General features: G+C 37.2%; 1 long non-coding RNA gene across 2 annotated transcripts in view; it reads right to left on the bottom strand.

Annotated features, from left to right (window-relative positions):
- LOC129049905 (uncharacterized) overlaps window positions 1-27,833 on the bottom strand; it is a 147,827-nt gene that overhangs the window by 45,778 nt on the left and 74,216 nt on the right. For both annotated transcript variants that reach the window (XR_008513294.2, XR_008513292.2), the window contains one exon: window positions 6,282-6,378. This is a non-coding gene — a long non-coding RNA (uncharacterized LOC129049905). The remainder of the gene's footprint in view (window positions 1-6,281; window positions 6,379-27,833) is intronic.

The raw sequence follows: 27,833 nt of genomic DNA on the forward strand, positions 1-27,833 counted from the left end.
AGATTCTAGCTTGTTTCCAAATCTTTGGTTGTGGAACAGAAGCAAAAAGGACCTTCCTTCCTTCCTTTCTTCCTTCCTTCCTTTATTCCTTCCTTTTTTAATAACTTAGGGAAATTGATAAGTGGGACAGTAGGAAAAAAATGCTTGCCACCACACAATGGACCATAAGTAATATTAAAAACAGGACGGAGAGGTTAGGGTCTTCAAGCACTCCTTGCTAATTACCCATCTTTTTTCCACTCTACATTCTTAAAGGTTTCTTGAAATGAAAACAAAGGAATCCAACCAAAACCAACGTTTTGATGAGTAAAGTGTAAATGAATGAGAAACAGATGGGCTTGGTTTTCCTGGGAGTCTATAAATGAAGGGCAAGGTACTTGGGGCAAAATGCATTGGGGCTTCACTGGCAAATTCTTTGCTCTGTTAACAAACCCAAAATGCAGCCAAAGTTCATGCACCCACATCTCCACACATTGGCAGGACTCAGAATGAAGGATCTGGATGCCAAAGAAGCAGGCTTTGGAGACCCCCAGGACATTGTTCGGCACCTCACAAATCATATTTTACAGGTGCCAAAGGCAGTTGCAAATCTCACATGTGCAGCCAGAAGTTTTCATTCAAGAACCCAGCAATTTTGGCTTTGATCAGAAACCACAGATTGGTATAAACATTTTTCTTGCCACGTTTTATGATATTTATGCTTTGCGTGGATCCTCCTGGTCTTATGATCACAAAGTGTTCTGCAGGCATCTGCTGCCAAGTCATCTCCACCTTAGCCTTCAGGTGGAGAAACAAGGCATAAGCAGAGGAAGCGTGATGTGCCAGAGGTCATTCCCTAAAACAGAGGGGAAGAGCTCTTCTTTGTGCATCCAAGCCAAGGCTGAATGCCCCTCCTGTCTCTCCTTGGGATTAGTATCTCCCTGCTGTCTTCAAATCATGTATATATCAAGTTACAGCTCAGAAAGAAGGCATTTTTGGTTTTTCATTTTGGGGGTAAGTATAGGCCCCCAAACCACGGATAATTTGAAAACCATCCAAACTGACTTTCAGATTTTTGAAAATAATTTATTTGGCAATCCTAAGACCCAGGATTGGCTATTTGGCCAAAGTAACATTCCCTTCAGTGCAAATACTACAATTAACGGGCCACATCGTCCTCCGCTCTAGAGCAACATAAGCGGCCAGCTGCTGGAGAACGCTGTGCGGTCTTCCAGTGTAAACGCCACTGATATCATCACCATCAGAAGGCTATAAAACTGATTGATTATAAACACAGCTCTCATTTGTTTACAGCTTACATTTTTGGGTTCGTGGTAATTAGCACATTAGCTGTCTCTCAGGGTGAGGGCTCACAGGTGCTGGGAGAGAGCCTTCCAAGGGAAACCAAGCCAGGAGGAGACCACAAAACCTTTCACAAAGCAAGCACTGGCCTTTACCAGAAACAGACTGGGAAAACGCTGATTCTGCTGAGTGCAGGGTAGTTGGTAACACCTACGTGGGGTCACCTGTAAGGAAGGGCATTTAACTCCCGTAAGCAACTTCTTCTAACACAAGGTAAGGTTGGAAAAAATCCAAGACATGTTAGAAATGTGTGGGAGATGTCCTCTGTGAGGAGCCCACAGCTGCTAGAGCCTTTTAAGATTCCTTCCCTTTCTCTCAGGTCAGCAAAGACAGATAAAGATCACCCTTGCTAGTGGTAACTGGTACTTAGTTTCTTTCATATGGTTAAAATAAACTCTTTTAGTCTTATAAAGATGCTGCTTCTCAGACACTCAGAGAAAGCAGCCAGCTCGGCTGTCTACCCTGAATTTTTATTCTTGTCTCAGTTCCTGCCCCTTCCAGTTTTGCTGAGCTTTCCACCATCAAGGCAGGTTTTATTTGGACAGCTGAGGCCATCAGATTGGTGCAGATTGTCCAATTAGTCAACCAAGCCTCTTGGGTAAGCGAGTTTTCCATATTAGCCTCTGTGAGAACTCCAGAGAGCCTAAAAAGCTTCCTAAATCATTAAAAGGATATCCTTTTAAAGGAATGTGCTCATGGTTTTGGTTGTGAGATCAGAGAACTAGCCTTTTAAAAACAAACAAACAAACAAACAAACAAACAGAAACCCTGTTTTACTCAATTCCTAAATCTTTTTGCCTAGCACAAAATTATTTTCAGTATCTTGTGATGAACGGTTAACAAGTCAAGGGCTCTAGATCTGAATACGGAACACTCAAATTTGTTCATCACAGGCCACATTCATGGTCAGAAATTTGAATTCCATTTTCCATTCATGATATTATTTTAATAATTAATATTCATATTGAGTTTTACAGTTTTCTAAGTTCCTTTATCTATATTATCTCTTTTGATCTTCACAGCAATGCCATGAAGTTGGGCAAGCACCACGATATCTGCATCTGCGTTTTATAGTTTAGGAAACAGACTCAGAAAGATTAACTGACCTATACCAGATGCCAAAAAGCAATAAAATGCTAAGTCTTCTCATTTGAAATTCACTTTCTTTGACCTTCATCACACAATTTGTGGGAGTTTTAATATGAAGGATATTCCTTTGAAGTCTTTGTTTTGTCTGCTTTCCAAACTTTAGCTGCTAGAATGGGAGAGTTGGCAGCTAATTTCTTGGTGTAGAGAAGTAGCTGCAAATAATAATCAAGTGGTCTTTAGGTATTTCAACTATCTGTAAATATCTAGTTAAAACACTACAGACATATTGTGAAAGAGCTCAAATAGGAGCATGTGCTTGCTTCATCGAGTTGCCAAAGTTCAATTTATGTTGTACTGCAGTGTTTCCGTTGGCACTGCATATTGATTATTTCCACAATTTTTAAAAGATATGCTCAATACTTTGCGTATATGTCATTGACTTTACTTGCTGTAGTGATTACTTGAGGGGTCACACTAAAATTTTGGTATTCGTAAAACCTTAAGGGCAAGAAATAAAAATGTCAGATTAATCAATATTTCCAGATACATTTGTTCTCATAAAGAAATTCTAAGAACCAAAGAATAGGATTTGGGGCAATATCTCCCACTGGGATGATTTCCACTCCAAGCAAATGAAGATGGGTTTTGACGAGTTCAATCATTCAACTTATTTTTATCAGCTTCTATCACATACTAGGCACTGTGCTAGTTCTAGGGATGTCTGAGTGAGTAAGAGGAGATCAGGTACTGTTACCCTAGAAATTCCAGTCTAATAAGGAGCCTTCCTTGGGGAGCCTCCCCAGCTGCCAAGAGATGCCCTTCTTCTTTGCTCTCATAACACCATGTGCATATTGAATTTCCTTATATTTGGCACACCAAATAATAACTGTTGACTTGATCTGTTGGCCACCTTTCTGTCTTACTCATAATCATGTCCCTAGTCCCTGGGTCCTTGACTGGCCTGCAGTAGGTTTAATAAATTCTTCAGTGAATAAATGAATCTTATTTCATGCTGGATTAGAAACCCAAACCACAAATGTCAAAAAACCATCTTATCTATATAGCCCAGTGTGATGCCTTTAGAAGACCCCCTTGTCAAAACTGACTTTCAGAATTTGTTAGGACACATAAAATACACTTTGTAGCTGGAGAAGATTGGGCACTATTACAACTCATTGAATACACATTTTAAAAAAATTCCTCTCTACCCCCATTTATCCTCCTCCTCTTCTTAGCCATCTCTCTACTTTTTCAGCTGTTATTTTCTTTAGCTACCTTTCACTTGCTGCTTCATAGCTAATGTTGTAGCTGTACCTTCTGCCCTTCACATGTCTAACTATTCTCATGCTTCGTCATCCCTTTAACTTCTTTTCATATTTCATTCTAACTTACAAGAGTTCATTCTCAACAACTGCTATAGAAGAGATCATCAATAATTCTACTATATAATATTAGGCAGAATTCAAATAAGCCTTAGGTTTTCCTGGTAAGCTCTTTGATAAAAACACAATGTAAATTTTTCAGGTAGAAAGTCCCATGAAGAACACAAGGTGGGGCCACACAAGTGAGCCACACAGGTCGAGGAGAGATCTTGCTCCAGGTCTGAGTTAGCTGTGTAGACCAGACCAGTTTTGTCAGGATATCTGACATGATATGATGTCTAGATGATGATACGAGATGATAAGACCTAGGGAAGTCAACTCGTCCTAACCAAGCCCAAAGAAGTCAAATGCCATTTACTTCCTTTAAAATGAGATTTACAACTTCTCAACAGATTAAATTCCCAGTTTTTCGAATTAGTCCATTTTTGTTTGTTTCCACTTGTTTTTGTAGGCAGATATATATAAGAAGCTAAATCATAATCCACTTCCTCATTCAGCACAGAATTAGAGCAAGGGGAATTGATTGGATTCAAGAGGCATTTATCCACTTCTCTTAAAAATTCTGGAGACGAACTGAAAAGTATTCAGAGCATACCTCTTTCATAGATGCAGTCACAGATCACCCATTTTCTGTCACCACAATCTTCCACATGGGTATCATAATATTAATTTCTCTTCATCTAGGTTGATATACTTTACTAGCTTAAGGCTTGATTGTAATATGCATACAACCACAGATACCTAATGAGTACCTACTAAGGGCCAGGCACCATGGCAGGATCTGAGGGCACAAAAATAAATGAGACAAGGCCTAGGTCCTTGAATCTAGTAGAGGGAAATAGCCATATAAACAAATAGATGTCTTAAAAACATGTTATAAATACTTTGAAGGAAGTCCATGCCAGGTACTGAGTTCAATTCCAGCTGGCTAGCATGGGGTGTGGCTGGTTAGAAAAGGTTTCTTAGTGGCAAATGACTTCAGTTGTACATATGAACCAGCTAAAGGGAGGAGGAAGGAGAACATTCCAGCCACAAGGAATACTATGGGCAAAGACTGTCATTAAATAGTTTTGTGTATTTGAAGAATTTCCACTGGTTTGTAGAAATTCAGAAAAAAAGATGCAGGCTAAACACAAGAAGAAATAATGAGCTAAGTTGTATGCATGTTAAGTTACAGGTGTCCGTGGAAAACTCTAGCAGAATGATCCATTAGGCAGTTAGATAATAGGTTTGGTGATGGAGAAGAAAGTAGAGCAGGAAATAGAGATCTGAAAATCATCAATACTCATGTTGAGTTGCAGTCTGGGGAGTGAATGCAATTGCCCCCAAGAGGGCATCCAGAGTGAAAACTGGGAAATAATTGAAAATTGTTTCAAAAAATGACAACTGGGAAACAATTTAAAAGGCATACAGAAAAAGAGGTAGCCATGATGGAGGCTGAAAGGGATTCAAAGTAAGTGGTTTGAGAACCAAGAAAGGAGAGAACTCTAAGGACAAGGATAAATGTATAGGAAGAGCCAGAAAAGACAAGAACTGGGAAAGGCCTGTGGATTCTGCTATAAATGGGTCACTAGGGCCTTTGACAAAGTGGTTTAATATACAGTACCTTAGACAGAAGCTCATGTTAGCACACTAAAAGATGAAGCACACAAGTAGGCAAAGGATGTGTAGCTATCATTTGAGGAGATCAGCTTTACAGGAAAGGAAAGGAGTGTTAGCCAGAGAATTAACAGATTTTTTTTTCACCAATTTTATTCAACGTTTTACTGGCAGACCTATCCATTGGAATAAAGCTATAAAAAAAATCAAAGGCCTAAATCTTGGAGGAAAGAAGTAAAGCTGTTCCTACTCACAGATATGATTTTTTTTTTTTGTAGAAAATCTTAGGGAATCTATAAAACAGTTACTGGAGTAACAAATGAGTCTAACGAGGTCACAGAATACAAAGCTAATCAACTGCATTCTTATATACTACCAATAACAATTTGGAAAATAAAGTTTTTTAAGAACTCAATTTCAGTAATATATAAAACAAAAAAAAACCCTGGAAATAAGTCTAACAAAAGATATATAATACTTCTACACTGAAAACTATAAAACATTGCTGAGAGATAATAGAAGGGTTCAAAATAAATGAAGAGATAAACTATGTTCATGGATTGAAAGACTAATTAAGTGGTGCACAATTACTCAAAATAGAAGGAAGAAATGCTAGTTAGGCAATCAATCAGTCAGAGAGATATCCCTGAGAAGCAATAAGCTTTCCATTTTTAAAAAGTCCACTGCACTTAGGTTCTTACCACCAGGTGAAATATGCTGTGTTGGGCAGCTCCAACTTGGATTAATTTGTGGTCTCACCATCCTTTCCCACAATAAAAGCCCTCATCCCAATTGCTGAACTGTCTTTAATATATTCATTTTTAATAATAATTTATTTGGTTTATCCATCTACCCCACCCCAATACTTACTCCAAATAGTATGTGATCCTTATGTGCAAGGCCCCATCATATTCATTTTGTCAGTAGTGCAGGGCACATATTAAGTGTTCAACACATGTTTGTTGAGCTGGGAAAAGACAATAGAAAGAAACTATAATTCAATATACATTCCTTACAATATTTTAAATTTATATATGCATATAATAATAGGAATCTATTATTTTTCTTTCCTACTCCTAGACCACAAAATGCCACCAGTTCAAACAATGTTTAAAAGGCATACATCTTAAGTAACAGTTAACTGCCTTTAACTCAAGGCAGTATGGTGCTCTTTGACAGAAAACTGGAGCTAATAGTAACTTGGTCACTCAATCACTCAGGCATTGTTAGCCCTATTTTAAAAACGAGTAAACCATAGCTTACAGCAATTCAGTTACTGATAGAATTAAATGAAAGAACCCCAAATACAGTACACTTTCAGTAATTATTCTCTATTTTAGTTAAAGTTATATGTTGTAAGCTGTATGTAAGCAATATGTTTCCCTAAATAGTGCATAATTATTCTTTCCATAGGCTGTTTACCTCGAATTATAGTCAGCCACAGTGCTAAAAGCAGATGTTAGTCACTTCCTGAAAAGTTTTCATCCCCAAGATCTCAGGTCCTACAACTCTTGGTTTTTCCTAACCTAAGTCATCCTTCTATTTTCCCAATCACGGTGTTAGCTTCCCTCTCTTCTTCAACAGACTCTAAGCTGCATGATTCTGTTTTATCTTCACTAAGCATGGTTTCCTTCAAATAACTTAATGTAATTCATTTGCTTATTTGTTATTCATTCAAAATCTAATGGGAACCTCTGTCAAGCTGCTTCTAATCTTGTTTTGTTTTGCCTTTCTTCTGACTTGCCTACTATACAGGAAGTTCCAAATCTGTTTTACTCACCATTGTATCTCCAGCTCCTATCATAGGATCAGACACATAATATACACTCAATAAAACTGGGTAAAGGTGTAAATAAATGAAAGAATTAACATATAAGATTTCCACTTCTGCATAAAAGTACAAGGAGCTCCATGAAGCCACTCTCCAGTGAAACTGGTGAAAATTATAATTAGGAAAAAAAAATGAACACTTAAACGAAATGGTTCTAAGGGCTTGCAAATGAAGAAACATTTATTCAACAAAATCTACTAAAACCCAGTAAGAACTGCAAGAGTGTGTAGGATTTAAATGAAGAATCATACCCTCCCTCCTCCTAGCAGTGAAACAGAAACTCCACTCCTGACTTGGTATAGCCAAAAACACAAGGCTTCCTCTCTCTCAAGCACCCAGTCAGAGGCTATTTCCCAGGAGGCAAAGGATGTCAGCAATTCTCATCCTGCCCTCAGCAACAGCCTCAACTGTTGCTGAGGCTACATTCTTGGAAAGTGCAACAGTGAGGTGGGAGCTCCCATTTTCTGCCCAACCTCCACTCATAGGATGAAGAACATGGTGCCACTGAGAATACCAGGGCTCTTAATGTTCTAACCGCAGCTCATGGTGTAGGGGTTCCGTATCAAGGAAAGCAAGCTGAAGACACCAGGGTCTGCTGCCTCCATCCACTGAGCACTTAGCTCTGAAAGCGGGCCTGTCACTCAGAAGGAAGTAATTTATTGTCTCCACCCCTCCTACCCTATTCCAAGAGCTCCCAAATCTCTTCCCCAAGGAATTTACTTCATTTGCAACAAAGTGTGGAGTTTAGCCCCAAGGGCACTCTCGGAAATAAGGGAATTGTGGTGAGAGGAAATTGGGAAGAGATTGATAGATTCAATTGAAGGGGACTAGCTCACTGGAGAGAAATGGGAAAACAGGCAGCTGGGAAGAACAACTGGAGTCCAAACAAATCCCAAATACTGCCCTCTGCAACTTTATCTTCCAAGGAGCCTGAATTTAATTGAATTAGTTTATGAAGCAATTTATGCCCCAAGACATGTTGAAAACAATAGAGCAATCAGCTGGCAATTAGTAGTGCTTAATAGCTGGATGTGGTCAGAGAAAGAGACTATCAAAGACTGTCACTGCCAAAACCACTTCCATCTTAGGGTGACTGTAGGCATACCCAAGATTGTGTCCCCTGAGGAGCAACATCAGAGGCTTCACACTGTAGGGGAGAAATAGACTGCACTGAAGTAATCCAGATAGTCATTAAATAAGTACACAAGCAAATAACAATAATAAGTCCCACAGTGTGGAATTAGTACCCAGAGTTGCTACAATATATTATCTAATATGTTCAGTTTTTATTTTTAAAATGGGACACGCAAATAAACAGGAAAGTATGATTCATTCACCAGAAAAAAGTAGGAAACAGAAACTGCCTGTGAGAGCAACCAGATGTTAAATTTAACAATGACTTCAAATTAGCCATTATAAATGTGTTCAAAGAACTAAAGGAAATCATAATTAAAGAGCTAAAGGAAGGTCTGATGACAATGTTGCATCAAATACAGAATCTCTATAAAGAGATAGAAATTATAAGAGAAAAAAACAGTGGAAATTCTGGAGTTGAAAAGTACAATACCTGAAATTTTAAAATTCACTAGAGGAGCTCAACAGTAGATTTGAACTGGCAGAACAAATAATTAGCAAACTTGAGATAGATTGATAGAGATTATACAATCTGAAGAACAGAGAGAAAAAAGAATGAAGAAAAACAGAGCCTTAGAAGATGTGAGACTCCATTAAGGATATCAATATACTCATAATGTGAGTATCAGAAAGAGAGGAGAAATACAAAGGGAAGAAAAAATATTCAAAGAAATAATAGCTGAAAAGTTCCCAAGTTTATTGAAAAACATTGATCTATACATCCAGGAAGCCCAGAGAACTCCAAGTAGGATAAACAAGGATCTGCAAATTGATACATTGTAGTAAAAATATTGAAAGCCAAAGACAACAAGGAAATCCTGAAAGCAGAAAGCAAAAATTAACTCACTTTCATACAACGGAACCCCATTAAGGTGAACAGCTGACTTCTCATCAGGAACAATGGACTCCAGAAGGTAATGGGATAATACATTTAAAGTGCTCAGAGAAAAACAGCTGTCAGACAATAATATTCTATCCTACAGAACTATCTTTCAAAAATGAAGGCAGAATAGATTCCCAGATAAACAAAAACTGAGCGAATTTGTTACTAGCAGACATGACTTACAAGAAATACTAAAAATATTTCCTCGGGTTGAAAGCCGCAGATAGGAATTTGAATCCGCGTACTAAAAAACAAAAAGAACCTGTAAAGGTAATTATGTAACTATAAAAGACAGTATAAATGCATATTTTTCTCCATTTCTTAACTGATTTTAAAAAAGCCAATTGTATAAAACCGTATATTAAAAAATTTATTGTTGGGCCGAAACACATAGAAATGTAATATATTTGCCAATATCCTCACAAAGGAGGTGGGTGTAAGCAAAGCTCTATTGGACTAAAGAAGTGACTACAGATGACTCAGCTCTACAGGAACAAATAAAGAAAATAAGAAATGATAAATGAGAAGATTAATATCACAAAAGCTATATATACTTGTTCTCTCATCTTCTTTCAGCTTCTTTAAAAGTCATAAAGTTATATAAAATAAGTTATAATAATATACTTTGAGGTTTGTAACATCTATAGAAGTAAAATGTATAACAATAATATGCATAACAAATATAAATATAATACTATATATAACAAAAAGGGAAAAAATATAATAGAGCTATATAGAAATAATGTTTCTATATCACACTGAAATTAAGTTAGTATAAACCTAAAGTTGATTCAACAATAGATAAAATCAACAAAACTAAAAGCTGGTTCTTTGAAAAGATTAACAAAATTGACAAACCTCTAGCTAGACTGACTGAGAAAAATATAGAGAAAACTCAAATTACTAGATTCAGAAATGAAAGAGTGGGTATTACAACTGATCTTACAGAAATAAAAAAGATTATACAGGAATACTATGAAGAATTGTGTGCTAATAAATCCAACAACTTAGATGAAATGAACAAATTCCTAGAAAGACACAAACTATTCAAACTGACTCAAGAAGAAATAGACAATATGAATATGCCTATAACACAAGTAAAGAGATTGAATTAGTACACAAAGAAAAGCCCAGGCCCAGATGGCCTCACTGGTGAATTCTACCAAACACTTACTTAAAGAAGAATTGATACCAATCCTTCAAAAACTATTTCAAAAAATACAAGAGGAGGGAGCTCTTTCCAACTCACTCTATAAGGCCAAAACCTTCAATTACCATGAAAATGAAACCAAAGACATCACAGAAAAGAAATCTACAGACCATTATCTGTTATTAATATGGACACAAAATCCTCAAAAAAAAGTAGCAAATGGAATTCAGCACCATATCAAAAGAATTATAAACCATGACCAACTAGGATTTATCTCAGGATGCAAGGTTGGTTTAACAACTGAAAATCAATTAATGTAATACACCATATCAGCAGGATAAAAAACAAAAACCACATCATCATCTCAATAGACAGAATAAAAGCATTTGACAAAATCTAAAACCTTTTCATGATAAAAGCACTCAACAAACTAGAAATAGAAGGAAACTGCCTCAACTTGATAAAGGGTGTCTACAAAAACTCACAGCAAACATCATGCTTAATGGTAAAATACTGGATCTTTTTTCCCTAAGCTCAAGAACATGACAAGTATGTCCATTCTTGCCACTTCCATTCAACATTATACTAGAGGTTTGAACTAGGGTAATTAGGCATGAGAAAAAATAAATAAATACAAGGCATTCATATTGGAAAGGAAAAAGTAAAACTGTCTCTACTTGTAGATGGCACAATTTTGTATATTGAAAGTCCTAAGGAATCCCTGAAAAACTATTGGACTAAATAGATTACTTCAGCAAGGTTATAAGCTACAAGATCAATATACAAAAATCAACTATAATTCTATATATTTTTAATGAATAATCCAAAAATGAAATTAAAAAACAATTCCATTTGATAGCATCAAAAAGAATAAAATATTTAGGAATAAATTTAGCAAAGGAAGTGTAAAACTTATACTCTAAAATCTACAAGTCATTGTTAAAATAAAGAAGACGTAAATAAATAAAAACATGCTATTTTATGGATCAGAAGACTTAGTATTTTTAAGATGCCAATACTCTCCAAATTAATCTGCACATTCAACACAATCCTCATCAGAATTCCAAGTGGTTTCTTTGTGGAAATTGACCAGCTGATACTAAAATTCACGTGGAATTGCAAGGGATCCAGAATAGCCAAAACAATCTTGAAAAAGATGAACAAAGTTGGAGGACTCACAATTATCAATTTCAAAACTTACTTCAAAACAACAGTAATCAAGACAGTGTGGTATTGGCATAAGGATAGACATAGATCAATGGAATAGATTGAGAGTCCTAAGACAAATCCATGTGTCTATGGTCAACTAATTTTTGACAAGGGCATCAAGACCATTTCATGGAGAAAGAATAGTCTTTCAGCAAATGATGCTGGGTATCTTAGTACATTTTGGGCTGCTATAACACAATACCATAGATGATAGAGTATTTTATAAAGAACAGAAATTCATTTCTCACAGTTCTGGAGGCTGAGAAGTTCAAGATCAAGTTGCCAGCAGGTTTGGTTGTCTGACAAGGGTCCAGTATCTGCTTCTAAGATGAAGCCTTGAACAATGTGTCCTCCAACAAGGAAGACTGCTGTGTTCTCACATAGCACAAAGTGGAAGGGCAAAAAGCAATGAACTTTTTCCATTAAGCCCTTTAATAGCAACATTAATCCATTCATGAGGATGGAGCCATTACGACCTAAACATCTCTGAAAAGGTCCCATCTCCTAACATTGTTGCATTAGGGATTACATTTCCAACACATAAATTTGGGGGGACATATTCAAACCCTGACACTGGAACTACTCGGTAATAACATGCAAAAGGATAAAATTGGACACTAACCTCACAGGACATATAAAAATTAACTCAAAAGGATCAAAAACCTAAATGTAAGAGCAAAAACTATAAAATTCTTAGAAGAAAACATAGGTAGAAATATGTATTACTTTGCATTTGACAATGGCTTTCTAAGTATGGCACCAAAAGCACAAACATCAAAAGAAAAACATAGGTTAATTGGACTTTGTCAAAATTTAAAACTTCTAGGCTTTGAATGGCACTATAAAGAAAGCAAAAAGACAATCTACCAAGGAGAAAATATTTACAAATCATGTATCTTATCAGGGACTTGTATCTAGACTATATAGAGAACTTTAAAAATTCAATAATAAAAAGAGACGTAACCCAATTTTAAAAGGATTGCAAAGGATCTGAATAGATATTTTTTCCCAAGAATGTGTACTAATGGCCAATAAGCATACGAAAAGATGCTTGACATTGTTAGTCATCAGGAAATGCGACTCAAAACCACAATGAGATATAATTTCACACCCACTAGGATGGCTAAAATAAAAAAAGACAGACAAAAACAAGTATTGGCAAGGATGTGGAGAAACTGGAACCCTCATACGTTGCTGGTGGGTATGTAAGATTGTGAAGCCACTTTTGAGAGCAATCTGTCAGGACCTTAAACTCTTCAATAGAGTGTTACCATATGACCCAGAAATTCTACACCTAGGAATATACCAAAATAAATGAAAACATGTCCACACAAAAACTTGCACATGAATGTTTATAGAAACATTATTCATAACAGCCAAAAGGTGGAAACAACCTAAATGTCTATCAGCTGGTAAAAGCATAAACAAAATGTGGTATATTCATACAATGGAATATTATTTAGCCACAAAAGGAAAGAAGTACCAATACATGCTACATGGCTGGACCTTGAAAACATTATGCTAAGTGAAATAACTCAGTCACAAAAGATTAAATCGCATTATATCACGTATTATATGAAATGTCTACTTACATAAAATGTCCAGAATAGGCAAATTTATAAAGATAGAAAGTAGATTAGTGGTTGCTTAGAGTTGGGGACAATAGAGGGTATGGACTGATCGCTAAAGCATACAGGTTTTCTTTTTGAGGGGATGAAAAATTCTAAAATTAATCATAGTGATGGTTGTACATATCCGTAAACATATTAAAAACCATTAAATTGTACACTTAGATGAATTAATCGAATGGTATATGAATTACATCTCAATAAAGCTATAATAAAAATAATATGCATATACTGTTTTAGGAAAACGGAATAAAAGATTTTAAAATGTTTCTTTTTCACCTGCTTTTGTAAAGGGGCACATTCTGAAGCCTTATGAAAATTTTGAAATTAGAAGTGAAAATGAAACATACCTTAAACAAATTTAAACAAGGTAGAACTTTTTGTTTGGAATACATTTTCCTAAATCTGCTGTTCTATCTTGATCACAAGGATCCTCCTTAGGGAGGCCTCTCCAGAAGCTACTGGGTCACATGATACCATTCACATATCTTCATGATGGATTATCACTACCTAAAATTTTCTTGTTTATTATCTGTTTCCCTATATGAAAATAAAATTCCATGTTCTGTCACCAGGCTGGAGTGCAGTGGCGCCATCTCGGCTCACTGCAACCTCCGCCTCCCAGGTTCAAGCGATTCTCCTGCCTCAGCCTCCCACGTAGCTGGGACTACAGGCATGCACCACCATGCCCAGCTAATTTTTTTGCATTTTTAGTAGAGACGGAGTTTCACCATGTTGGCCAGGATGGTCTTGATCTCCTGACCTCGTGATCCGCCCACCTCAGCATCCCAAATTGCTGGGATTACTGGTATGAGCCACTGCACCCGGCCTGAATCTAATAATTTCTAAAACTTGACTTGTATTTATATATTGTTTATTTTATTTTTCTAGCAATTCATTTTTACAGAATTTTTTTCAAATATCAGGTTGTGACAGATTTAAACTTTCAAAAAACAGAACTGGTCCTTCACCACAGATAGTTTGAGAAATACTGGTTTAGGTGACCATCAAAGATTTTTGCTCTGCTTCCCTAATGTGTTAACGCCAAGAAGTGTTCACAAAGCCAAGGATTGTATTTCCCCATGCCCTTATGTGCAGGTAAGAGAAAACAATTGTCTTCAGAAAAATAATGTGAGCAAAAGTGATGTTGTGTTCCTCCTGAAATGGTTAATAAGGGACTGTGCCCCTTAACTGTGATAACTTTATGCATCCACTTGACTGGGTTAAGGGATGTTCAGATAGCTGGTAAAATATTATTTCTGCATGTGTCTATAAGAGTGTTTTAGGAAGAGACTGGCATTTCAATCAGTAGACTGAGCAAAGATCTATCAATGTGTGCAGGCATCATCCAATCCATTGACGGCCTGCCTGAATAGGACAAAAAGGCAGAGGAGGGTGAACACCTACCTTCTTGTTGAGCTGGGATATCTACCTTCTCCTGCCCTCAGATATTGAAGCTCGCCTGGTTCTTAGGCCTTCAGATCATAGGACTTTCACCAGCAGCCTCCCCAGGTTCACAGGCCTTCAGCATGAGACTGAGAGTTACACCATCCCCTCTCTGGGTGCTCTGCCTTCAGACTTAGGCTAAATTACCCCTGGCTCTCCTGTTCTCTAACTTGCAGACAGCATATTGTGGGACTTCTCAGCCTCTGTAATCACATGAGGCAATTCCCATAATAAATCTCTCTCTCTATAGATAGATAGATAGATAGATAGATAGATAGATAGATAGACAGATAGATAGATAGACAGATAGATAGATAGATAGATAGATCTTATATATCTATATATATATATACCCTTTTCCTAAAGACAACACAGAAGGCCATAGACCGGGACACCCACAGAGACTCTGATATGTCTGTGAAATAGGTTTTTATTACATTAAGCTCAGGACTTATTTGTTACACTGCTAGGATTACCTTAACTAATAAGGTGCTTAAATAATGCTTGTTGAATGAATGAAAGAACAAATGAATGCTCAAATGGTAAAATGCCATTGGAGCAGCACTACTACAAGCGCCAGGCAACAAACTCCTGTTCACCAGTCAATGAGAACGTAAAGATCTTGTGCCAGAATAGAAATCAAGACATTCTTGCAAAAGAAAAATTTAGTAAATTAAGCAATGTGCTTATTATTGCTACTAGGAACAAATTATGGACCAACATCGGTCCACAGACCACATTTAGAGAACACTGCATTACAAGACATTTTCTAAGTATTGAAAGAATCTAAAATTATGTTCAAAACCACACAAATAGTATTTATAAAATCCATTCAACCTAATCTCCCAGTTTGGGTTTACTTCTAAATTGCTTATTATCTGATAAAGTATGATTGTTAATTAAATTATATATATTTAAAACAGATTTATATATGTGTTTATGCATCCAGCCATCCATCGTCTATCTATCCAAATTTTAAACTCTTTAAAGAGGAGCATGGATCAAAGGACTAAATACATACCAGAGAGTAACCAATTGTTTTATCTGAATAATACATACATACGTACAACATGCAAAAATATGTCAGTGCTTCAGAAAGTACGAAATACTTTTTAAACACACTTTTCATATTTGTTATTTAATCTTCATTATAATCTCATGGGATAAAGTTACTATTATTCTCATGTTACAAATTTTAAAACTTGGGCTACCTAGGCAAAGTGATATTAGGAGATAATACAGGTAATTACTGACAAGCTCAAATATAAATACTATTAAAGAAAAAAAATGGGGACCCGAATTATCCAGTTAATCTACCTTTACCTGTCAAACTGTTTGAACAATGTCTTCACTTTGTTAATGCTGACACAGTCATGGTACTGTGGCACGTAAGAAAAACAAAGGGTCTGATTTACATTGCTGTTATGTGCAGCTATTATGTATAAAAAGCGATGGCTCACATTTGGCCATAATTTCTGCTTGCAAAAATAATTTGAGTAAACACAAGTTATTTTTTAAGAATCGACTATTCCCATGTATTAAGCCTTCTTTTGCAAACACACTGACCAGGACTGGGAATTTGTTGCAACATCTCAATCCTTTGAAGTACTTTCCTTCTTTTAAGTTATCTTTCATCTTTCAACCTATAAACTCACAATCTGCCAGTCTTGTAGCCAGGTTTCTAGAGTAAGCACGCCAGAGGTCAACCTGCTCAGTTCCTGAGCCACCTGCACCACATATTTGTCAGATTTGAGCCTCAAGTTTTCTGATACTTATATAATCTTCAGTTAAAAAATTTTAAATACATGTTTTATTATGACAAGCCCACAACTCTGCCCACTTTCATCTCAGAAATTCCAAAGATCTGGGAGAATCCATTTATTCAGATAAGCCTCTAAACACTTAGGTGGTCCTTGGAAACTGACCTGAACTCAGACATGCCAAGGTCTCCTCACCACTAATCCACATCCTTAGGCTCAGGCTGCCCTATAACTGCATGTACCAGAGATTTCTGCAGGACCTGTTCTCCATGTTACACTTTTTCAGTATGATTAGGAAGGGAAGGAAGTAGCATTTACCTTTATTCTTTCATTTACTCACCTCATCATCCAACATGTACAAGGCATGATGGAGAATACAAAGACATGGTTTACACCTTCCAGACATTGCAACCCACTGAGAAAGCTAATATAAGGACCTAAATAACTACAAAAAATGCATGTTATAGGCCTTAAGAATAGTCCCAATCAAATGCTCAAGGAGAGGAAGGCAAAGAAAGCTTCTGACTTAAGTGCCCTGAAAAGGCTTTATGGAAGAAGGGGGATTTCTGACTTAGGTTTTAGAAGACAAGCAAGATACTATCAAGAAGAGATGAGAGGAAGTGACAGCCCAGATGGAGAGAATGGTATAAGCCAAAGGTGAGAAAAGACAAGATGAAGTTAAGAAATGAAGGGGTAGGCTGAGCGTGGTGGCTCACGCTTGTAATCCCAGCACTTTGAAAGGCCAAGGCGGGCAGATCACCTGAGGTCAGGAGTTCAAGACCAGCCTGGCCAACATGGCAAAACCCCGTCTCTACTAAAAGTACAAAAATTAGCCAGGCGTGGTGGCGGGTACCTGTAATTCCAGATACTCAGGAGGCTGAGGCAGGAGAATCGCTTGAACCCAGAAGGCAGAGGTTGCAGTGAGCTGAGATTGCCCCACTGCACTCCAGCTTGAGCAACAAGAGCGAGACTCTGTCTAAAAAAAAAAGAAAAAAAAAGGGTAGATAGGTGTCCTTTGGCTGGAGCATAGGAAGTAGCATATGACAGGCAGCATAATTTGGAACAAAATTGTAAAAGGCCTTGAACAACATGATAAATTGCCATAATCTTACGCAGTAGTCAATGGGAGAGCCGTTGAAAAAGTTAAACAGAGAAGTGAGATGAGCCAAGCAATAATCCAAGATTGTCTGGTGGCGGTGTATAGAATGGCCTTTAATTTTGAAGCGCTGAAGGTCTGGGAATGAGTAAAGAGTCTTTTACAACAGACCAACTTAAAGCCATAAGGTCTTAAAGTGAACTAGTGGCCAAGAGAGTGGAAATGAAGAGAAGGAATAACAAACAATTTGGTAGGGAAAGGAGAAAAATGAAAAGATACCTCTCAGGTCTTGAGTCAGTGCCTGGAAAAATTCATGTTGTGAATGAAAATGTTTGGGCTCAAATTTATACAAAGATCTAGAGATTTAAAAAATTTATTTCAAGACTGGCTATGATGTTGTTCTTTTTATTTTTTATTTTTTTCAAAAAAGACCATCAATTCCCAGGATCACCCTGGACAGCTGGTTGCTCTCACCACATTCCTTCATAAGGCTGCTTTTTCCATGGTATTAGCTTGTTTTGGAATATGGACTGGAGTGTTGGAAAGAGTGAAGAGTTCTTATTACGATCAATCTAATGCCAGCCTCACTATCTTTCCTATTTGGATAGCCCCTAAGGATGCATATGGACCATCTCAATCTGCTCTCTGGTCTAGACAATCAGACATATCCTTCATGGCAAAGGCAAAGAAACACATTCTTTTGAGAGCATCAGAGACCCATGTGTCTATTGTAATGACATTCTCTATGACAGCACTGGGTAATTCTTCAATACATTTTGATTCACAGTAACCAAGGTACCTCCAGGGGCAGCAGGTCCTTCAACTCAGGCAGCAAATGGGAAATATTCCATTTCCTCAATGTCAGGGCATTGATAGTAACATTCTGCATTAAGAAGCAGGTCTATGGGAAAGTCAGTGGAACCAGACTCTTTACCTGTAGTGAACAGGGGCCAAGAGAAACAAAACTGGCATCGTTTTCAGGGTTGGGAAATCTAACCTGACCACACAAATAATTAAGCTGAAAGGCCACTTCATGCTCCCCCAGTAAACCCAGATGTTGCACTTCACTTTAGGTAAACGTTATTTTTAGAGACATAAGAATTCAGCGTCCGAAATTTATCACCCATCTGAGTGGGAGACACAGAACACAGAACAGATTTATATGTTTAGGGGGTAGGAATGGGGTTTAAGCTCAATAAAATCTTAACTGTGCTTTACTTTTTAATTTAACTTTCAAACATTTCTTTCCTGTTTTGTGACTGAGAATCTCGTACATGTCACCCTTTCAGTGAAGTATCACAGGAAAGACATTTTTGTGGTGTTTAATGGAAATAATTTTTCTTGTGGTATTGCTCTGATACCCTGGGAAACTGGCTCCCAGAGATAAATTAGACTAAAAGCCATCTAGTGCTAATTTATTAAGCAGTCAATGGTTTAAAACAACTTTCTCTGTTTCAGCTCACTGGAGATCTGTTACCGGCTCTTGAGAAGACAGCAAAGAGCCAAAGACTGATAAATTTCATAGATTATCCTGAAACAGACAAAGTGAAGTGTTGGTGTAGAACGGTTTTGTAGCTGGGAAGGGGTAGTACACACTGTGGGTATGTCTATGCATGTGTACTTTACACACCTCCAACATTCAAACTTCAGTCTTCCACACTGGACCTCCCGTAATAGTAGTTGAATATGCTGAAGAAACAAAAATTCTCTCTCAGGAACAAGTCTCTATAAAGAAAGATCTCCTAAATTTTCTCCTACTAGAGTGTACCACAGATCAGAAAAGTTCCATCTGTAAAGGAAAATATTCATGATCTTCCCCAGGGTTCTAAAGCCATCATTTTTCTACAGATGCCCTACAACAATGGTTCTTAGCCTTGGTTTCAAATTAAAATCAGGGAGCTGATGTCTGGGCCCTACCCTTAGAGATTCTGATGACTTTGGTCTGAGGTATGGCCTAAACTTTGAAGCTCAAGAACCACAGCCCTATAAGATACTGTCAGAGATTCAGGTCTATCCCACATCCGTGACTACCAGGTGACTAAGCTGTTACTATGTATCCCTTTTTTTGTCTGAAAATTCAGATCATGGTCACTGACCAGCAACACAGAGACATCCGAAATAAAGGACCAACAGTAAAATGTTTTTGGTAGCTGCTCAACTCCAAATGCTATTCTATGTGAAGGAGACTGGATGATTGAACCTGTGGAGGAAAACACAGCTAGAATAAAGTATTGAGAAGAGGGAAAATGACTTGCTGTTCATTTAAATTGAATTTTTTTTTTCAAAGGCAATATGCCACTGACCCTCTCTTCAAAGACAGAGAAGCTCCTGAGCAGAAGACAATACTACCTTTTATGACCAGAACTAATAATTACACTCTACATCTTAAGATGCATAAGAATCACCTGTAGAGCTCATTAAATATGCAACTGTCTAGTCCCCACCCCGGGGAAATCCTGACTCAGTAGAGCTGGAGTGGGGCCCAGGAATCTGATGTTTTCAAAGCTCCCCAGGTGATTCTGATTGAGGTGCACTGTGCCCCACCTTTGAGAAACACTGAGTCATTCTATCTCCAGGCAACCTTGTGAATGGTTCTTTTGCACAAACTGAATTGCTCTTCTTTGGTTAAATATATTATCAAAGTCAAGGAAAAACAGGGAATGTGTCTTTAGTGAAATAGACTACAAAATATTTTTTGGAAGGCATTTGACTAAAATTTATATTGAGAAATCTTCAGTCCTTTTTGGGTATCCAAGTGCCTCAGCATTTCCTCAGATTACCTACAGAGAAGAATGAAGATGAATTACTACCCACATACAACTCTACCCACAAATTACAGCCAATATAGTTCTTGGGAATAATGAGGGACTTTTCAAAATCAAAATCCCTTCATGTTTTGAGGGATCACAAATACTGATGAGGAAAATACAACCATGAAAACAAGCACACATGCTTTATTCAAGGAATTTGGGAAAGGGAATGGATATATTCCTCCATGCTAGAAGTTACTCCCTTTTCATGATTAATATGGAAAAGCTGTCCATATTTATGTTGATTTTTTAAGTTGACACATTTTCATTATGGCAGTTTTACCCACTTAGCATTAAAGATAATGGAAAGAAACAAAATGTCATTTCCAGTTTGGGATGGAAATGTAATAACTGGAACTTGCCCAGTCTCTCCTTCCAATTCAATGTGTGTGTGTTATCAGAGTACAGCTGTACATCTGCAAGATGCAGCTATAATTATTTGGCACAAAACTTTGGAATCCATAGCTTGTGAACCTAAAATTTACTCAGAATTTATAATTCTACTGTAAATAGGGAAATGTGTATGTGTGAATGTGTGTGTTTGTGTGTGTGTGTTTGAGAGAGTGTGTGTGTGTGTGTGTGTGTGTGTGTGTGTGAGATGGGGGCAGAGATGGATATTCTTCACTTCTCTGTGTTTTTCACTCAAAATTGCCCCGGTACTCTAAAGCTCTCCAGCCTTGAACATTGTTCCCGTGCTGTGCCCACGTTCCATTGGCACAGGCACGGAATGGTATGCTTGGAATGTCTCCACCCTCCAAAAGATTTTTGGATCAAGCTTATCCCTTTTCCCTGAAAAATCTCTGTTGTACAGCATTTGCTTCACTGACTTTTATATTTTTGAATGTGGACCAAATCATGAAAACTCCAGGGCCCCAGTCAACTGTTAAAAGTTCTGTTAACCCTCTGACATCAACAGAATTCTCACTGAAGGAGAGCAAACATGGAGTTCTCTGCTTGGAGTCTAGTCTGTGTTGTGTCGTATTTACCTGCAGACTCATTTCTAAATGCTCTTGAATTTAGACTTCAGCTTAGAGAACCTAATTACCATCCAATTTATGTGAAAATAAATGACTTTCTTTTGTAGTTTCCTCTAGATGGGCTTGTTTTTCCTAGTGCGAACTGACAATCTCTGTCAAAGACTGGAGCCTCAGAGGGACTTGCAGGGGAGACTGCCTTTCCTCTAAGTCAAACTAGTGGGGATGTTTTCGCTTGTATCCCTATGAAGTCAGTCAATAAATAATAATGTTTATAATAGTAATAGCACTATTAAAGTGTTATTATATGTGCCAGCTACTGGGCTAAAATTGTCACATACAGTATCTCATTTAATTTCCATAACAATCATAGGAGATGGCATCCCCATTTTACTTTATTATTTATTTATTTATTTATATTTTTGAGACAGAGTTTTGCTCTTGTTGCCCAGGCTAAAGTGCAATGGCGCAATCTCGGCTCACTACAACCTCCATCTCCCAGGTTCAAGTGATTCTCCTGCCTCAGCCTCCCAAATAGCTGGGATTACAGGCATGTGCCACCACATCCAGCTAATTTTATATTTTTAGTAGAGACGGGGTTTCACCGTTTTGGTCAGGTTGGTCTCGAACTCCTGACCTCAGGTGATTCAACCATCTAGGCCTCCCAAAATGCTGGGATTACAGGCGAGCCACCACACCTGGCCAGCATCCCCATTTTAGTCATAAGAAAACTTAGATCACAAAGGTAGCATGTGGCACAGTCACAATTTTTTCAATTGCCATGGGTTTATAAAAGAAAAAATGACAGTGAAAAGATTTTATGTATCCTCAAGAAAACTATGATTAAATGAAAATTAAATTTTGTTTCTAACATATCTGTGATAGCAACATATTTTGGGGTCACTTAAGTGGGTATAGTGAAATGCTTTGGAAAAAAATTCCTTTTAAAATCTTGTTGGCATTTAAGTGACACTTTGGCAAAACACTATGAAAACATCTGGTCACATCTTCTCAACACTAATTTCTTCCCTAAATGTTGTTTTTAATATGTCACAGTTGTTAAATTTGTAACAAGTAATGCCCGTGAGACTAAACAACAGTGCCTGGTGTGTGAAAAATGAACAATGCATTTACAGCAGTAAAAACCAAAAGGAAATTTTAAATAAACATTTAATTGAGTACAAATAGCCTGAAAGTTATTTTGGTGGAACTTGCCCAATCTGTGTGCTGACATTAGCAGCAGTATGTTCTAAATAAACTCTGTTAAAACAAATGTTGTCTTCTTCAGTTGAGACATAACTGATCAGATTCAGTTCTTCTGAAGGATTATGGCTGGGGAAGGAACACTTGTTAGTTGGAAGGAAACTCTCCATTCATAGTCTCAGAACAAATGCATAACCACCAAAACGCCAGGGAGAATGGAGCTGGGTATTTGGATATTGTACAGCAACTTCAAAGTAGACAACAAAAAGGAGAAAAACAACCACCAACCACCGATGTTTGCGTATCGGTTACCCAAAGTCCATGGGCCTGATTCACTTCCTCTCTAACTCTAAAAGGATTTTTCCTTCTAGATAAAACCCTGCATATTTGAATAGAATCCAACATATGTACTTGTCTCAGGCTATATTTTGCTCTTGCTGTATTATAATTTTGTGCAATGGAAAGTCTTGCAAAGTTCTACAATGAGGGAAAAATTCAAAACACAGATCATATTCAGGCAATTAGTAATACAGCTGAGAAAGAGGGGCTGTGTATGTCATATAGCCAATTATTTGAAAACAATTATTTTTCAGTTTCATGTATTGACTATTTCCACATATGGATAGACAGATGCTTTTGAGCAGAAATGTTTTTCCACTGATATGGAATCCTTGAAGAAACCATATTGGCTTTGATGTGATTCAGAGATTGTGTCATTCATCAAATGGTTTTAAAGAATGTGACTAACCTTAGGGTTCGTTCAACCTGAAAATAAACACAGATGGTTTTGGGTGAACAAACTATTTTCCATAGCAGATTTAACCATACATGTAATGGAATATGCATCCTTTGTATTTAGTGCCACATTTGACTTAACATAAAAGCAATTAGAGTGAACATGAGTCAAACTTTCTAATATAGTAAATCTGTAACTTAGTCCCATCCCATTGAAAAAAATTTTATATTTAAATATTTTAAAACATACAGAAGAGTTGTATATATATTACAAAGAACTTTTTATTCTCGAATCTTTTCTTTTTTTTTTTTTTTGAGATAGGGTCTTGCTCTATTACCCAGGCTGCAGTGCAGTGGCATGATCACAGCTCACTGCAGCCTTGACCTCGTGAGCTCAAGCAATCCTCCTGCCTCAGCCTCCTAAGTAGCCGGAACTACAGGCATGCACCATCACACCTGGCTAATTTTTCTATTTTTAGTAGAGACGAGGTCTCACCATGTTGCCCAAGCTGGTCTTGAACTCCTGAGCTCATGTGGTCCCTTCACCTTGGTCTCCCAAAGTGTTGGGATTACAGGCATGAGCCAACTTGCCTGGCCAATTCTTGAGTCATTTAAGAGTAAGTTGTAGGCATAATTTTCTATTTCTCCTGAATAATTCAGTATGTACTTCCTACAAACAACAACCTGCAAAGCAGGAAATTAACACTGATATATTATTACCACCTACTCCAGAGTTTCAACTATTGCCCCAACAATGTGCTTTATAGTAATGGATCTCAAACTTTAGTGTGCTACAAAATCAATGGGAAGTCTCAGTAAATACAGATTAGTGGGCCCAAATCCAGGGTTTCTGATTAAGTGGGTTTAACATGAGGTCCAAAATTTTATATTTCCAAGCAAGTTCTTAGGTGGTGCTGAAGCTGCTAATCCTGGGACCACACTTCGAGAACCACTGCTTTATGGCAAAAAATCCAATCCAAGATCACATGTTGCATTTAATGACTGTGTCTGTTTAGTTTCCTCTAATATGAGGACATTTTTCAGCTATTCCTTGACATACATGATCTTGTGGTTCTGGCAGTGTACAGGACAGCTAACTATACTCTACAGACTATCCCTTAATATGGGTTTTTCTGATGCTTCTTTGTGATTAAATTCAGGTTATGATTTTTAGCAGGAATATATCACAAAAATGTTCATCTTATTGCATCCTCTTGGGTGGTACAGAATTTTAATTTGCCTCATTACTGGTGTTAACTTTCATCACTTGATTAAGATGGTCCTTGCCAGGCTTCTCTACTACAAAGCTACACTTTTTCCTTTACATTTGTAATTTTAAAACATATTGTGGGGAGATAGTTGGTCACTTAAGTAAATATTCTGTCTCTCATCAAATTCATATCCACTAGTTCTAGCAGCCACTGATGTTTTTCGCCTGAATTGATTATTACTACAACAATTGCCAAATGCTGTTTTCTAACTCTGTCTTCCCTTCTACATTTATTCATTGCTATTCTACTGTTTTATTTCCCCCATTTATTTATTCAGTATTTATCAGTATAAACTGATGGATTCCTATTTTATTTAATGGGTTACAATCCCTTATTTTGTATTTATTTTGATGCTTAAATTGTCCCAGAGTTGGCCTGTGGGAGCCCAGTCAAGCTGACTTCTGTGTCCTTTCTTTACGTTCCAGCATTCCTTCAACATTCCCTTGCTCTCTTATATCAAAAGATGTTCTGGCTCTTCTTTTACTTTTTCTACTCAGACCCAAAATCAATCATTTTCTCAAAGAGACCTAGTTGCTTTTAATGGGGAATGGTATTTTAAGATCAAGATATAGGTTCAATTTATCTTTTACTATTGGTATATTGCTGCTCCTAGTCTCTCTCAGTAGACAGAGCTAGCAGATATATGTATATGTAAACACACTCACACATACATAACAGAGTTACATCTAAATTTAACTCTCTGCTTATATTATTGAAATGTGTATGTGTGTACATATAGGCTTGCATCTATATATTTCTATTTTGGCCTATGTATTGATAATCTCGAGTTCATGCCTCCAATTCCAACTCAACATCACAGGATTCAATCTAGCTTTCTTCCTCTCTCTAACTCCATTATTCTCAATATTTTTACTTAATTAACCCCCAATATGTAACAATCTCCCAACTTAACCAGAATAAGAAGTTACTAATTATTAAAGGATACCTGAAGTTTCAGGAGGCTTTGTATACCCAAAGAAAACCAAGCTAGCATTTTTTTTGGTGGCTTATAGGTCATCTTACCACAATAGTATCATCCTAAGCAACTCAAAAAATTAACTCATTTGCATTAAAAAAAGTCAAGTGCTTTGAAGTGTGAGCTGCCTGTAGCTATCTCTACTTATACTCATCAGATACACAGGTTTTCCATTCTCTTCAGAGTCAGATCGTGAAGTTAGATGTGATCTCACAGCCTAACATCGTTTAAAGTTTAAGAGCTGACTCCTCCCTGTACCCCCTCCATAGGAATGACTGCTGTCAAGAAGACCCTCCAGAGCTCCTGGAAGGGGACATTGAGTTAAATATGACTAATTGAACACATATGTTTACCTCCTATTCCACCTCAAATCTTACCAAAAGAGGGAATGGGGAGAAAGAAGGTATTAGCTCAAACAAAGAGAATGAGATATCAAGAAAATGCAAATCAAAACCACAGTGAGGTATCATTTCCACCCTACTTGGGATGGCTATTATCAAAAAGACAAAACATAAATGCTGACAATGATGCAGAGAAAAGGGAACTCTTATACACTGTTATTGGGAATGTAACCTAGTATAACCACTATGGAGAGCAGTATGGAGATTCTTCAAAAAAAAACAACTATGAATAGAACTACCATACGATACAGGAATCCCACTTTTCGTTATTTATCCAAAAGAAAGGAAATCAGTATATAAAAAAGACATCTGCACCCCCATGTTTATTGCAACATATTCACAATAGCCAAGATATGGAATCAACCTAAGTGACCACCTACAGATGAATGGATAAAGAAAATGTAGTATATGTACACAATGGAATACTATTCAGCCATAAAAAAGAATGAAATCCTATCATTCCCAGCAACATGAATGGAACTGGAGGACATTATATTAGGTGGAAGTTAAATATCTCATGTTCTCACCCATATGTGAAAGCTAAAAAAAATGAGTGCATAAAAGTAAAAAGTAGAACAGAAGATACTAGAGGATGGGAAAGGTAGAGGGAAAGGGAGAGATTTGTTAAAGGATATAAAATTACAGCTAGATGGGAGGAATAAATTCTAGTGTTCTATAGCACCATAGGATGACTACAGATATAGTTTCAAATAGCTAGAATGAGAATATTGAATGTTCACAACACAAAGAAATGATAAATGAGATGGATTTGCTAATTACCCTAATCTGATCACTATACATCGTATGTATCAAAACATCACTATGTACCCCATAGATATGTACAATTACAGTTTCCATTTAAGACATTTTAAAAACATGATTCTAAAAAAATTAAAAATTTAAAAAGCAAAACACCCCACTGATACGGTTTGGATTTGTATCCCTGCCCAAATCTCATGTCGAATTGTAATCCCCGAAGTTGGAGAAGGGGCCTGGTAAGAGGTGACTGAATCATGGGGTTGGATTTCCTCCTTCCTCTTCTCATGATAGTGAGTGAGTTCTCATGATATCTGGTTATTTAAAAGTATACCGTAGCAATTCCCCCTTTCCTCTCTTCCTCCTGCTCTGGCCATGTGAATATGTGCCTGCTTCCCCTTTGCCTTTGGCCATGACTGTAAGTTTCCTAAGGGCTTCCCAGCCATGCTTCCTGTGCAACCTGTGGAACCATGAGTCAATTAAGCCTCTTTTCTTTATAAATCACCCCAGTCTCAGGTATTTCTTTATAGCAGTGCAAGAATGGACTAATACACCCACCAAAAAAACCCAAAGAAAATGGAAAAGAAAATAATGGCAAAAAAAGTTTAGAAAAAATAAGAAACACCAGTATCTCCAAAATTGGGCATGGAAGGCAAACTTGAAGACAAGAGAATTCATTAAAGTTGACATAGGAAGCTACATTCATAAATCCTCTTCCTCATTGTTTGTTGCAGGCTGCAGTCTCTTCCATATCTGAGCAAAAAAACTTTCTCCACACTAGAAAAAAAAAATCAAAAACCATAGAGGCCAGATTCAGGGATGATAGACAGAGCTGAGAAAAGGTATCCATATTGAAAATGGGGATTAAGTGAAAGTCGAATTATTGAATGGTGAAAATTCTGACCCCCATACCCTCACCTCAAAATATTCAACATACACCCTTCTCCCTGTATGACTCCCAGGACCTGACACAGGCTTTTACAATTCAGTAAAAGATTTGGAAAATACACCAGCCCAAAAGATAAGACTCAAAATTCTGACAGTTCAGGGTTCTCTGATAAAATGACTAAGCCAGATAATCCTACACCAAAATCCACCATTCGACAGCACACTGACTATCCTCATACTTCTGCCTTAACTATGAATGAGCTGGAAAAAG

The sequence above is a fragment of the Pongo abelii genome, chromosome 15, assembly GCF_028885655.2.
Source record: "Pongo abelii isolate AG06213 chromosome 15, NHGRI_mPonAbe1-v2.0_pri, whole genome shotgun sequence".
Classification (NCBI taxonomy): Eukaryota; Metazoa; Chordata; class Mammalia; order Primates; family Hominidae; genus Pongo; species Pongo abelii.